This window comes from Lolium rigidum, chromosome 3 (assembly GCF_022539505.1).
Source record: "Lolium rigidum isolate FL_2022 chromosome 3, APGP_CSIRO_Lrig_0.1, whole genome shotgun sequence".
NCBI classification, from domain to species: domain Eukaryota; kingdom Viridiplantae; phylum Streptophyta; class Magnoliopsida; order Poales; family Poaceae; genus Lolium; species Lolium rigidum.
Genome location: NC_061510.1, coordinates 54,041,365 through 54,054,894, shown reverse-complemented (window position 1 = coordinate 54,054,894; position 13,530 = coordinate 54,041,365).

Genomic DNA, 13,530 nt, shown 5'->3' with positions numbered 1-13,530 from the left:
TCCCTTTGTCACGCGATATTTTACTTGTCCGAGGTTTGATCATCGGTATCTCTATACCTTGTTCAACCTCGTCTCCGACAAGTACTCTTTACTCGTACCGTGGTATGTCATCTCTTATGAACCATTCATATGCTTGCAAGCTAATCAGACGACATTCCACCGAGAGGGCCCAGAGTATATCTATTCGTCATCGGGATGGACAATATCCCACTCTTGATCCATATGCCTCAACTCATACTTTCCGAATACTTAATCCCACCTTTATAACCACCCATTACGCAGTGGCGTTTGATGTAATCAAAGTACCCTTCCGGTATAAGTGATTTACATGATCTCATGGTCGAAGGACTAGGTAACTATGTATCGAAAGCTTATAGCAAACTGAACTTAATGACATGATCTTATGCTATGCTTATTTGGGTGTGTGTCCATTATATCATTCACCTAATGACATAACCTTGTTATTAATAACATCCAATGTTCATGATCACGAAACCATGATCATCTATTAATCAACAAGCTAGTTATACAAGAGGCTTACTAGGGACTCCTTGTTGTTTACATAACACACATGTATCAATGTTTCGGTTAATACAATTATAGCATGGTATGTAAACATTTATCATAAACACAAAGATATATTATAATAACCATTTTATTATTGCCTCTTGGGCATATCTCCAACACAAACTATATAGATCACCAACATGTAATGAATCCGACTGATATATAAGAGCATCTCCAACAGGCGCTGTAAAAGCCCCGCGCGGCAAAAAAACCGCCGGTTTGCCGCGCACGGGCGCTGCCGCGCAGCTCCAGCGGAGGCGGGAAAAGGCGCGCGCGCTAAAATTTTTGCCGCCCGCGCGCTTTCGCGCTATCCCGCGCGGGAAACTTGCCGCGTGCGCTGCCGCGCGCGCTATAAATTTGACACGCGCGAACGCGGCCAACTGCCATCCCTCCCACGCGTCCGTCTCTCTCCCCGCCTCTCTCTCTCCCGCGCCGCTCCGCCTCCGACCGCTACGCCTCCACGCGACTCCGCCGTCAACCGCGCCGCCTCGCACGAAGATGCCTCCGCGCCGCCGCCCCGCCTCCGGCTACCACGGCGTTCGGGCGCGGCCGAGCGGCCGCTTCGACGCGGAAATCCGTTCCAGCGAGGAGCGGATTGATGACCCACAAGTATAGGGGATCGCAACAGTCTTCGAGGGAAGTAAAACCCAATTTATTGATTCGACACAAGGGGAGCCAAAGAATATTTGTAAGCTTTAACAGCGGAGTTGTCAATTCAGCTGCACCTGGAAATAGACTTGCTTGCAAGAGTTTATCAGTAGCAACAGTTTTATAGCAGTAACAGTAGTGAAATATAAGCAGCAGTGTAACAAAGACAGCAGTAGTGATTATAGTAAACAGCAGGATTAAAATACTGTAGGCACAGGGATGGATGAACGGGCGCTGCATGGATAAGAGAACTCATGTAACAATCAAGGCAGGTCATTTGCAGATATTAATAAAACAGTATCCAAGTACTAAACAACCATAGGCATGTGTTCCGTATATAGTCCTACGTGCTCGCTATGAGAAACTTGCACAACATCTTTTGTCCTACCAGCCGGTGGCAGCCGGGCCTCTAGGGAAACTACTGGTAATTAAGGTACTCCTTTTAATAGAGTACCGGAGCAAAGCATTAACACTCCGTGAACACATGTGATCCTCACATCACAGCCTTCCCCTCCGGTTATCCCAATTTATGTCACTTTGGGGCCTCGGGTTCCGGACAACAATATGTGTATACAACTTGCAGGCAAGATCATAAAACAATGAATATCATCATGAATCAATAACATGTTCAGATCTGAAATCATGGCACTCGGGCCCTAGTGACAAGCATTAAGCATAACAAGTCGCAACAATATCATAAAAGTACCAACAACGGATACTAGGCACTATGCCCTAACAATCTTATGACTATTACATGATCAATCTCATCCAATCCCTACCATCCCCTTCAGCCTACAGCGGGGGAATTACTCACACATGGATGGGGGAAGCATGGATGGTCGATGGAGAGGCGTCGGTGGTGATGATGGCGATGATCTCCTCCAATTCCCCGTCCCGGTAGGGTGCCAAAACGGAGTTTCTGGTCCCGAGACGGAGTTTCGCGATGGCGGCGGAGTTCTGGATGTCTTCTGGAAATATCGTCGAACCCCCTGGCGTTTTTAGGTCGAAAGCCTTAAGTAGTCTAGAGGGGAGCGTCGGGGGCTGGTCGAGGCTACCCCACCATAAGGCGGTGCGCCCCCCCTCCTGGCCGCGCCGGCCTATGGTGTGGGGGCCGTGGGCCTCCCCCAGGCTTGCCCTTCTGGCTCCGTGTGTCTTCTGTAAAAATAGGCCCTTTGCAATTATTTCCGGGGATTTTCCTGAAAGTTGATTTTCCGCACGAAAATAAGACACCGAGAGCAATTGCATCGAAAACAGCGTTAGTCCGTGTTAGTTGTATCCAAAATACACAAATTAGAGGCAAAACAATAGCAAAAGTGTTCGGGAAAGTAGATACGTTTTGGACGTATCAACTCCCCCAAGCTTAGCTTATTGCTTGTCCTCAAGCAATTCAGTTAACAACTGAGTGCGATAAAAGAACTTTCACGAACACATTTGCTCATATGATGTAAATATTCTCATGACATGGACGAGTACTTAGGCAATTCATAATAAGATACATGCAAATAAAGTCATCTAATAGTTATGTCAATCATGAAAAAAATACCAACAAACTAATAATAAGCATCATGAAACACTTCTATAAGCAGGATTGCAATGCTCATAAAAAGATATGATAAAGTGGTATCTCGCTTGCCCGTATTTGTACAGCAAAACATAAATGCCCAGGCACCTCTGAATTTCATGGAAAGACTAGAAGTGAAGAGTATCAAAGATAAAAGCATCAAAATTTATACTACAGTTAACCATATCCTGGGACAAACATATTATACTAAGAATGATAGTTATGCTCTCAAGAAGGTGCTCAAAGAAAGGATGGTGACTCAAAGTAAAAGATTGACCCTTCGCAGAGGGAAGCAGGGATTAACATGTGCTAGAGCTTTTCATTTTTCTAAAGACAGAAGTAAAATTGTTTTGAGAGGTGTTTGTTGTTGTCAACGAATGATAGTGGGCACTCTAACTACCTCGTCAACCGGACTTTCAAGAGCGGCTCCCATGAAGGACGTTATCTCTACCGAGCAAGGTAGATCATCCCTCTTCTCTTTTGTTTACACATGTATTTTAGTTTCATTCTGGATGACACTCCCCCAACCTTTGCTTACACAAGCCATGGCTAACCGAATCCTCGGGTGCCTTCCAACATTCTCATACCATGGAGGAGTGTCTATTTGCAAATTAAGTTGCTTATTGATAAATCAGGGCAAAACATGTGAAGAGAATTATTAATGAAAGTTATAATTAATTGGGGCTGGGCACCCCGTTGCCAGCTCTTTTTGCAAAATTATTGGATAAGCGGATGTGCCACTAGTCCATTGGTGAAAGTCTGTCAGGAGTAAATGACAAGGTTGAAAGATAAAACACCACATACTTCCTCATGAGCTATAAAACATTGACACAAATTGAGAAGTACTTTGAAGGTTTTAAAGGTAGCACATGAAAATTTACTTGGAATGGTTTGAAATGCCATACATAGGTATTTATGGTGGACACTTTGGAACAACTTGGTTTTCAGGGGCTTGGAAGCACGAGCAACATTCCCGCTCAGTACAAGTGAAGGCTAGCAATAGACTGGGAAGCGACAATCAAGAGAGCAATAACTGTCATAATCATGCTTGCGACAGAATAAAATTAACGGAGGCATAAAAGTGATACAAGAACTCTGAAGCAAAGTAATTCATCGAGGCTTAATTGAATTTTTGTTTAGTCATATGCATGCGTGAGCATGTGCCAAGTCAATTCAAACGAGTTATTCAGAGGAGGATACCACAATATCATACCTATCTATGAATAAAACAATGCAAGCAAATATTCATGACATGCTACTCATATTAATAAATTGGAGCTAAACATGAGAGATCATGAACTACTAGACTTTCATTAAATGACATATACCTCACATGAACCAACTAAGCATGCTCACATGGATGAGTATATGTACAAAAAATGAAAACAAATAGAGTTCATACCAGCCTCTCACCACAGTCGAGTTGTCGTAGATCGTCATTATTGTCTTTCACTTGTGTAGCTTGAATAATATGGAATGAAAACCAAGCTCCAACCACTGGAGACCGCTGAACTCCATAGTGAACCTTACAAAACCAAAGAAGAACAACAAATATTTTTGGTGTTTTCGAATTGGAAACAAGAACAAAAGGAAACAAGCAAACAAAGCAAAATCTTTTTTTTTTGGATTTTCTCATAGCAAATTAACGATAGTAAATAAAGCAAAATAAGAACAAGAAACCAAAATAAACAAATAGTGAAGAGAAAAAACCGAAATATTTTTGGTCTTTTTGTGTTTTAGAAAAGAAGCAAAGCAAAAACAAGAGAATGAAAACTAATAAGAATCACAGAAAAGCAAAGTGATAGAAATCTGCCAAAACTTGACAGCAGTACAGTAATCATTTTTTTCGAAAATCTTCTGCTGTTCAACTTGAAAAGTGCTCAACTAATGAAAGTTAGATAATAACCTGGGGAACATGCACAAAAATTTGCAGCTCAAAATAATGTTCTGGATACGCGCAGGAATTTTTTTAGTATCAGTCCAGAATCTGTTTTTAGACAGCACTTCCCCAAATATCATCTTCCTCATATTAGAGGCAACCATAAGGAGCGAAACAAGTATATACACATATCCGGCAATTGTAATATGCAATGAATGAGTGATGCCGGCATACCTCCCCCAAGCTTAGGCTTTTGGCCTAAGTGGAGATCAACCCCAGCGAGGGTTAGGGTTCCACGCTGGTGGATCATACATGGCGTGGTCGTAATAAGATCCATGTGCCGAAGAAAAGGATGAAGGCTCCACATGCCCGAAATGCTGATGTGAAGAACTTGCTGCGTCGGATGACAAGTCGAGGGGTTCCTCGGCCTCCTCTATGTCGTCCCCTGCGTGATGGCCGCAACTCTCTATGTATGCATCAAGTTCATCTTCTGTGACCGACCAACCGTTCCTGGAATCAAGGTTAAACAAAGCAGGTGCAGGCAATCCAACTAGCCTTTCGGATTTAATTACTCTCCACTTTTTCTTGAAAAAGGTTATCTCATAGGACATGTTATTAAAGTTAGACCAATTAGAAACAAAGTCATGTTTTATCATGGAAACAATATCAAGTTTCTCTCTACAGAGAGCTGAACATCAAGAGGGTGAGGTTCTACACCATGCATAGCTAGCAAACGAGAGGCAATGAGACCTCCACAAATTCCTCCTTTATCACGGTTAGTAGCAAATCTAAATGCTATCAAAGCACCCAAATTATAAGTTCTATCATGTTGCAATGCAGCAGCTAAGAAAACCAAGTCATGAATAGATAACTTATTTGCATTTTTTCTAGCAAGAACACACTTGGTGATAAAGTAAGCAAAATAGCGAATAGATGGGAGTTGAATACTACGAATTTTACCACTCTCATCCGAGAAGCTTCTCCCTTGACAGATCATCTCGTATAGATTCAAGAGTTGCCGTGGCAGCCCCCTAATCTTCTCACATGATCCCCATTGTGGCACTTTAATAGCTGCACAAAAATCATCAAAGGGCAAGTTGATAGTTTTATTGTAGATTTTATATTGAACCATGGGGTTAGGTTGGGACCAATGGAATTCAAAATCCTGCACCACTGACATGGTTAGTTTTGCATATTGGTAAGGTTCACCAACAACAAAATCTTCTAACCCTGCATTAGAAATTAGATTTTGAACATCCTGAAAAATTCCTGCACTCTTCATGAAATCGGTGCATGGGTAGTAGGAGGGGTATACCCCTCTTCACGGTGGACTCTCATAACTTCATGCACCTCCAATTCATGTTGGTTGAGTTGGTGTCTATTCCACTCCATTTTCTGAAATTTTTCAACAATCATTATAAAGGTTGATTTTGAGACATATAAATGAGGGAGACTACTATAGGAACTTGATAGAGTACTAAACATGCATCAAAACTAATTTTTACAACTTGAATCAAGCATGCAAACTCACTTAACATGTCACCTACAACAGCAAATTACTCGAGATATACTCAACTATACAAAACTCTATTTGGATAATCGGAGGAGTCACATACCGGAGAGCAAATGCTCCAAATCTCAGCAGCAAAGATGGGGTGAGCAAGGAGATCGAAAAATCCTGAGCTCTCGGGCGGAAACGCGAGTGAGAACGAACTGGTACGGGTTTTTTCGGGAGAGAGAGTGGAATGAGTGGAAGGGATGACTGAGTGGGGCCAGGTGGGGCCCTCACCACAGGGTGGCGCGCCCCCCTCCTTGGCCGCGTCGGCACATGGGGGCCAGCCCTGGGGTGCCCCACTAGTCAGCCCCAGGCACTCCCAGGTTGCATTTCGAAAAATAGGACCAACGGTATAATTTTTGTAAATTTTTGAAAACTTCGAAAAACGCACATTTCTGGGTGTTAAAATTACTATTTCAGTGCAGGAAAAGATTTTCAAACTTCTAAACAACTAAAGCATCTTGCAAAACAAGTAGTGCTACAGCAAGTAAAACAAGTGGAGAAATAAAGAAATGTTGTTTAGCTCTTCCATGCATTTAAAATATACTTGTTAACAAGGTTGATCAAGTCTTGCCACCAAATAAATTTTACATGTCATAAGAAGAAATAAACCTCAAATCAATCATGTTACCTTATATTGTATTGATATGGATCCAATCACAATAGTTTGATATTCTTCTTTAGGCTCATATATAGGACAATCAATATCTCCCACTTTGATATATCTCAAATTAGAAATTGTATTAACTCCATATACTTTATCAATCCTCTTGGGAAAATAAACAGTATGTTCCTTGTCATCAACATTGAAAGTGACTTTTCCTTTATTGCAATCAATAACAGCCCCTGCAGTGTTAAGAAAGGGTCTTCCAAGAATAATAGACATATTATCATCTTCAGGCATTTCCAACACAACAAAATCAGTTAATATTAAGCAATTTTGAGTAACTTGAACAGGAACATCCTCGCATATACCAACAGGAACAGCAATAGATTTATCAGCCATTTGCAAAGATATATCAGTTGGTATCAACTTATCTAGATCAAGTCTCTTGTAAAGAGAAAAAGACATAACACTAACTCCTGCTCCCAAATCACATAGAGCAGTTCTAACATAATTATTCTTGATGGAACACGGGATAGTCGGTATACCTGGGTCTCCCAGCTTCTTTGGAACCTTTCCATTGAAAGAATAATTAGCAAGCATAGTGGAAATCTCCTCATTAGGAATTTTCCTTTTGTTAGAGACAATATCATTCATATACTTTGAATAGGGAGGTAATTTAATAGCATCAGTCAAAGGGATTTGCAAAAACAAAGGTTTCATCCAATCACAAAATTTATTTTAGTGTTCTTCCTCTTTTGATTTTAGTTTCTTAGCAGGAAAAGGCATTTGCTTTTGAACCCAAGGTTCTCTTTCATTACCATGTTTCTTAGCAATAAAATCTTCTTTAGTGTACTTTTTATTTTTAGCATGCTTTTCAGGTTCATTTTCAATCTCTTCTTTATCGAAACATCATTCTTATCATTATCTTTATCATGTTCATTACCACTTTCAGTTTCAGCATCAGAAATAGAAATACTATTAGGATCATTAACAGGTTCTGAAGATTCTACAACAGTTTTATGTTTCTTCTTCTTTTTCTTAGAAGGACCACTAGTTTCTTCAGTTCGTTGAGAATCTTGTTCAACTCTTTTGGGATGCCCCTTAGGATATAGAGGATCCTGAGTAGAAACACCACCTCTAGTTGTTACTTCATAAGCATGTTTTTCTTTATGAGTATTTTTTAGCAAGTCATTTTGTACTTTAGTAAGTTGATCAATTTGAGTTTGAACCATATGAAAATGTTTAACAAGCATCTTAACATCATTGGAGGTTCTCTCCACAATATCATGCAATTTACTAATAGCTTGAGAGTTTTCCATTAGATGATTCTCTACTCTCATATTAAAGTTATTTTGCTTAACAACATAATTATCAAATTCATCTAAACATTGATCAGGAGGTTTTGAATAAGGAATGTCTCCTCTATCAAAGCGTTGAAGAGAATGTACCTCAATCGTGGATGAAGGGGGAGTTATCTTACATAAATCTTCTATGGGAGGTAAATTCTTCACATCTTCAGATTTAATACCTTTCTCTTTAAGAGATTTCTTGGCTTCCCTCATATCTTCATCATTTAATTTAATCATACCCCTCTTCTTCAATATTGGTGTTGGGGCTGGTTCAGGTGTAGTCCAATCATCATGATTTCGGCCTATTCTCGCCAATAATTCTTCAGCTTCGTCTCGAGTTCTTTTCCTGAAAACACAACCAGCACAACTATCCAGGTATGCCCTAGACTCAATGGTTAGTCCACTATAAAATATATCAAGTAAGTCATGCTTTCCAAATCATGTCCAGGCCGAGCTCTAATAAGAGAGCAAAACCTTGCCCAAGCTTCAGACAATTTCTCTCCATCTTCTTGGTCAAAACTATAAATTTTCTGCAAGGCAATATGTTGAGCACTAGCAGGAAAGTATTTCCGAAATAAAACATCAAGCAAACCTTTTGGACTATCAATAGAATCAGGAGGCAAACTATTATACCAAATTTTAGCATCATCCTTTAATGAGAAAGGAAAAAAATTTAGCAACAAAATAAGCTTTTTAATGTTATTTGCATCAGTAGTAGCATTACATTTATTAATAAAATCATCATCAAGTTCCACATAATCTTCATCAAGATCATCACTAGAGTGTTCAACAGACTCAGGTGAATTAATAGGTGTAATAGTATTTTCATTAGGAATTTCAGTATTTTCAATTTGTCTAGACCTAGTGATACGTCCCAAACGTATCTATAATTTCTTATGTTCCATGCTACTTTTATGATACTCACATGTTTTATACACATTATATGTCATATTTATGCATTTTCCGGCACTAACCTATTGACGAGATGCCGAAGAGCCGATTGCTTGTTTTCTGCTGTTTTTGGTTTCAAAAATCCTAGTAAGGAAATATTCTCAGAATTGGACGAAATCAACGCCCAGGGTCCTATTTTTCCACGAAGCTTCCAGAAGTCTGAAGAGGAAACGAAGTGGGGCGACGAGGCGGCCACACAACAGGGCGGCGCGGCCAGGGCTTGGGCCACGCGGCCCTAGCGTGTGGGCCCCTCGTGGCGCCCCTGACCTACCTCTTCGCCTACTTAAAGCCTTCGTTGCGAAACCCCCAGTACCAAGATCCACGATACGGAAAACCTTCCAGAGACGCAGCCGCCGCCAATCCCATCTCGGGGGATTCAGGAGATCGCCTCCGGCACCCTGCCGGAGAGGGGAATCATCTCCCGGAGGGCTCTTCATCGCCATGATCGCCTCCGGATCGATGTGTGAGTAGTTCACCCCTGTACTATGGGTCCATAGCAGTAGCTAGATGGTCGTCTTCTCCTCATTGTGCTATCATGTTAGATCTTGTGAGCTGCCTATCATGATCAAGATCATCTATTTGTAATGCTACATGTTGTGTTTGTTGGGATCCGATGAATATTGAATACTATGTCAAGTTGATTATCAATCTATCATATATGTTATTTATGTTCTTGCATGCTCTCCGTTGCTAGTAGAGGCTCGGCCAAGTTGATACTTGTAACTCCAAGAGGGAGTATTTATGCTCGATAGTGGGTTCATGCCTCCATTGAATCCGGGACGAGTGACGGAAAGTTCTAAGGTTGTGGATGTGCCTGTTGCTACTAGGGATAAAACATCGATGCTTTGTCTAAGGATATTTGTGTTGATTACATTACGCACCATACTTAATGCAATTGTCTCGTTGTTTACAACTTAATACCGGAAGGGGTTCGGATGATAACCTGAAAGTGGACTATTTAGGCATAGATGCATTCTGGATAGCGGTCTATGTACTTTGTCGTAATGCCCTGATTAAATCTCATAGTACTCATCATGATATATGTATGTGCATTGTTATGCCTTCTTTATTTGTCAATTGCCCAACTGTAATTTGTTCACCCAACATGCTATTTATCTTATGGGAGAGACACCACTAGTGAACTGTGGACCCCGGTCCTATTCTTTACATCCGAAATACAATCTATCGCAATTGTTCTTTCATTGTTCTTCGCAAACAACCATCATCTTCCACACAATACGTTTAATCCTTTGTTTACGACAAGCCGGTGAGATTGACAACGTCATCGTTACGTTGGGGCAAAGTACTTTGATTGTGTTGTGCAGGTTCCACGTTGGCGCCGGAATCCCTGGTGTTGCGCCGCACTACATTTCGCCGCCATCAACCTTCAACGTGCTTCTTGGCTCCTCCTATTTCGATAAACCTTGATTTCTTTCTGAAGGAAAACTTGCTACTGTACGCATCACACCTTCCTCTTGGGGTTCCCAACGGACGTGTGTTAACTGCACGCATCAAGCATATTTTCTGGCGCCGTTGCTGGGGACATCAAGACACGCTGCAAGGGGAGTCTCCACTTCCAATATCTTTACTTTGTTTTTGCCTTGCTTTATTTTATTTACTACTTTGTTTGCTGCACTAAAACAAAACACAAAAAAATTAGTTGCTAGCTTTACTTTATTTACTATCTTGTTTGCGTTCTCCATATTAAAAACATAAAAAAATTAGTTAGTCACATTTACTTTATCTAGTTTGCTTTATTTACTACTGCTAAAATGAATACTCCTGAAAACACTAAGTTGTGTGACTTCACAAACACAAATAATAATGATTTCCTATGCACACCTATTTCTCCACCTGCTACTACAACAGAATTCTTTGAAATTAAACCTGCTTTACTGAATCTTGTTATGAGAGAGCAATTTTCTGGTGTTAGTTCTGATGATGCTGCTACCCATCTTTGCCTAAGAATAGTATTGATTCATGGACTAAATGTAAAGATGCTTTCATTGGTAGATATTATCCTCCTGCTAAAATTATATCTTTGAGAAGTAGCATAATGAATTTTAAGCAATTGGATAATGAACATGTTGCTCAAGCATGGGAAAGAATGAAATCTTTGGTAAAGAATTGCCAACCCATGGACTGACTACTTGGATGATCATCCAAACCTTCTATGCAGGATTAATTTTTCTTCGCGGAACCTATTGGATTCAGCTGCTGGAGGTACCTTTATGTCCATCACTTATGGGGCGGCAACAAAGCTTCTTGATGATATGATGATAAATTACTCTGAATGGCACACTGAAAGGGCTCCACAAGGTAAGAAGGTAAATTCTGTCGAAAGAAACCTCCTCCTTGAGTGATAAGATTGATGCTATTATGTCTATGCTTGTGAATGGTAGATCTAATGTTGATCCAAATAATGTTCCTTTAGCTTCATTGGTTGCTGAAGAAGAAAATGTTGATGTGAACTTCATTAAAAGTAATAATTTCAACAACAATGCTTATAGGAACAATTCTGGTAACAACTATAGGCCATATCCTTCTGCTAATAGTAATGGTTATGGTAATTCTTATGGTAATTCTTACAACAATAATAGGAGTGTACCCCTGGTCTTGAAGCCATGCTTAAAGAATTTATTAGTACACAAACTGCTTTTAACAAATCTGTTGAGGAAAAGCTTGATAAAATTGATATCCTTGCTTCTAAGGTTGATAGACTTGCCTCTGATGTTGATCTTTTAAAATTGAAAGTTATGCCTAATAAGGATAATTATAATAAGATTGTTACTACAGCAAATGCCATCCAAGTTAGAATTAATGAGAATATAAGATTGATGGCTGAATTGCATGCTAGGTGGGATAGAGAAGAAAATGAAAAACTTGCTAAAGAGAGTAATGTAGCTAAAGTTTGGACTATTACCACCACTAGTAATGATAATGATTCACATGTTGCTAAACCTCCTACTATCAATGGTAAAATAATTGGTGTTGGCAATGTTTGTACTCCTAGTGCAAAGCGTGCAAAATTACCTGAAATTGCTGAAACTCATTGAAACTCGCTTGTGATAAAACTGCTGAAATTTTTTCCAACATTGGGGACAATGATCCCATTGCTGTAGATCATAATGGTTTAGATTTTGATGATTGTCACATCTCTGAAGTTATAAAGTTCTTACAAAAACTTGCTAGAAGTCCTAATGCTAGTGCTATAAATTTGGCCTTTACAAAACATATTACAAATGCTCTCATAAAAGCTAGAGAAGAGAAACTAAAACTTGAAACTTCTATTCCTAGGAAGTTAGAAGATGGTTGGGAGCCCATCATTAAGATGAGGGTCAATGATTTTGATTGTAATGCTTTATGTGATCTTGGTGCAAGTATTTCTGTTATGCCTAAGAAAATCTATGATATGCTTGACTTGCCACCATTGAAAAATTGTTATTTGGATGTTAATCTTGCTGATAATGCTATAAAGAAACCTTTGGGGAGGATTGATAATGTTCGTATTATGGTTAACAATAACCTTGTCCCCGTTGATTTTGTTGTCTTGGATATTGAATGCAATGCATCTTGTCCCATTATTTTGGGAAGACCTTTTCTTCGAACTGTTGGTGCTACCATTGATATGAAGGAAGGTAATATTAAATATCAATTTCCTCTCAAGAAAGGTATGGAACACTTCCCTAGAAAGAAAATGAAGTTACCTTATGATTCTATTATTAGAACAAATTATGATGTCGATGCTTCATCTCTTGATATTACTTGATTCACACTTTCTGCGCCTAGCTGAAAGGCGTTAAAGAAAAGCGCTTATGGGAGACAACCCATCATTTTACTACAGTACTTTTGTTTTATATTTGAGTCTTGGAAGTTGTTACTACTGTAACAACCTCTCCTTATCTTTATTTTATTGCATTGTTGTGCCAAGTAAAGTCTTTGATAGTAAAGTCAATACTAGATTTGGATTACTGCGCTGAAACAGATTTCTGTCTGTCACGAATTTGGGCAGGGTTCTCTGTAGGTAACTCAGAAAAATCTGCCAATTTACGTGCGTGATCCTCAGATATGTACGCAACTTTCATTCAATTTGAGCATTTTCATCTGAGCAAGTTAAGTGCCCCTGGAAAATTCGTCTTTACGGACTATTCTGTTTTGACAGATTCTGCCTTTTATTTCGCATTGCCTGTTTTGCTATGTTCGATGGATTTCTTTGTTCCATTAACTTTTAGTAGCTTTGTGAAAATGTCCAGAAGTGTTAAGAATGATTATGTCACCTCTGAATATATGAATTTTCAATTATGCACTAACCCTCTAATGAGTTTGTTTTGAGTTTGGTGTGGAGGAAGTTTTCAAGGGTCAAGAGAGGAGGATGATATACTATGATCAAGAAGAGTGAAAAGTCTAAGCTTG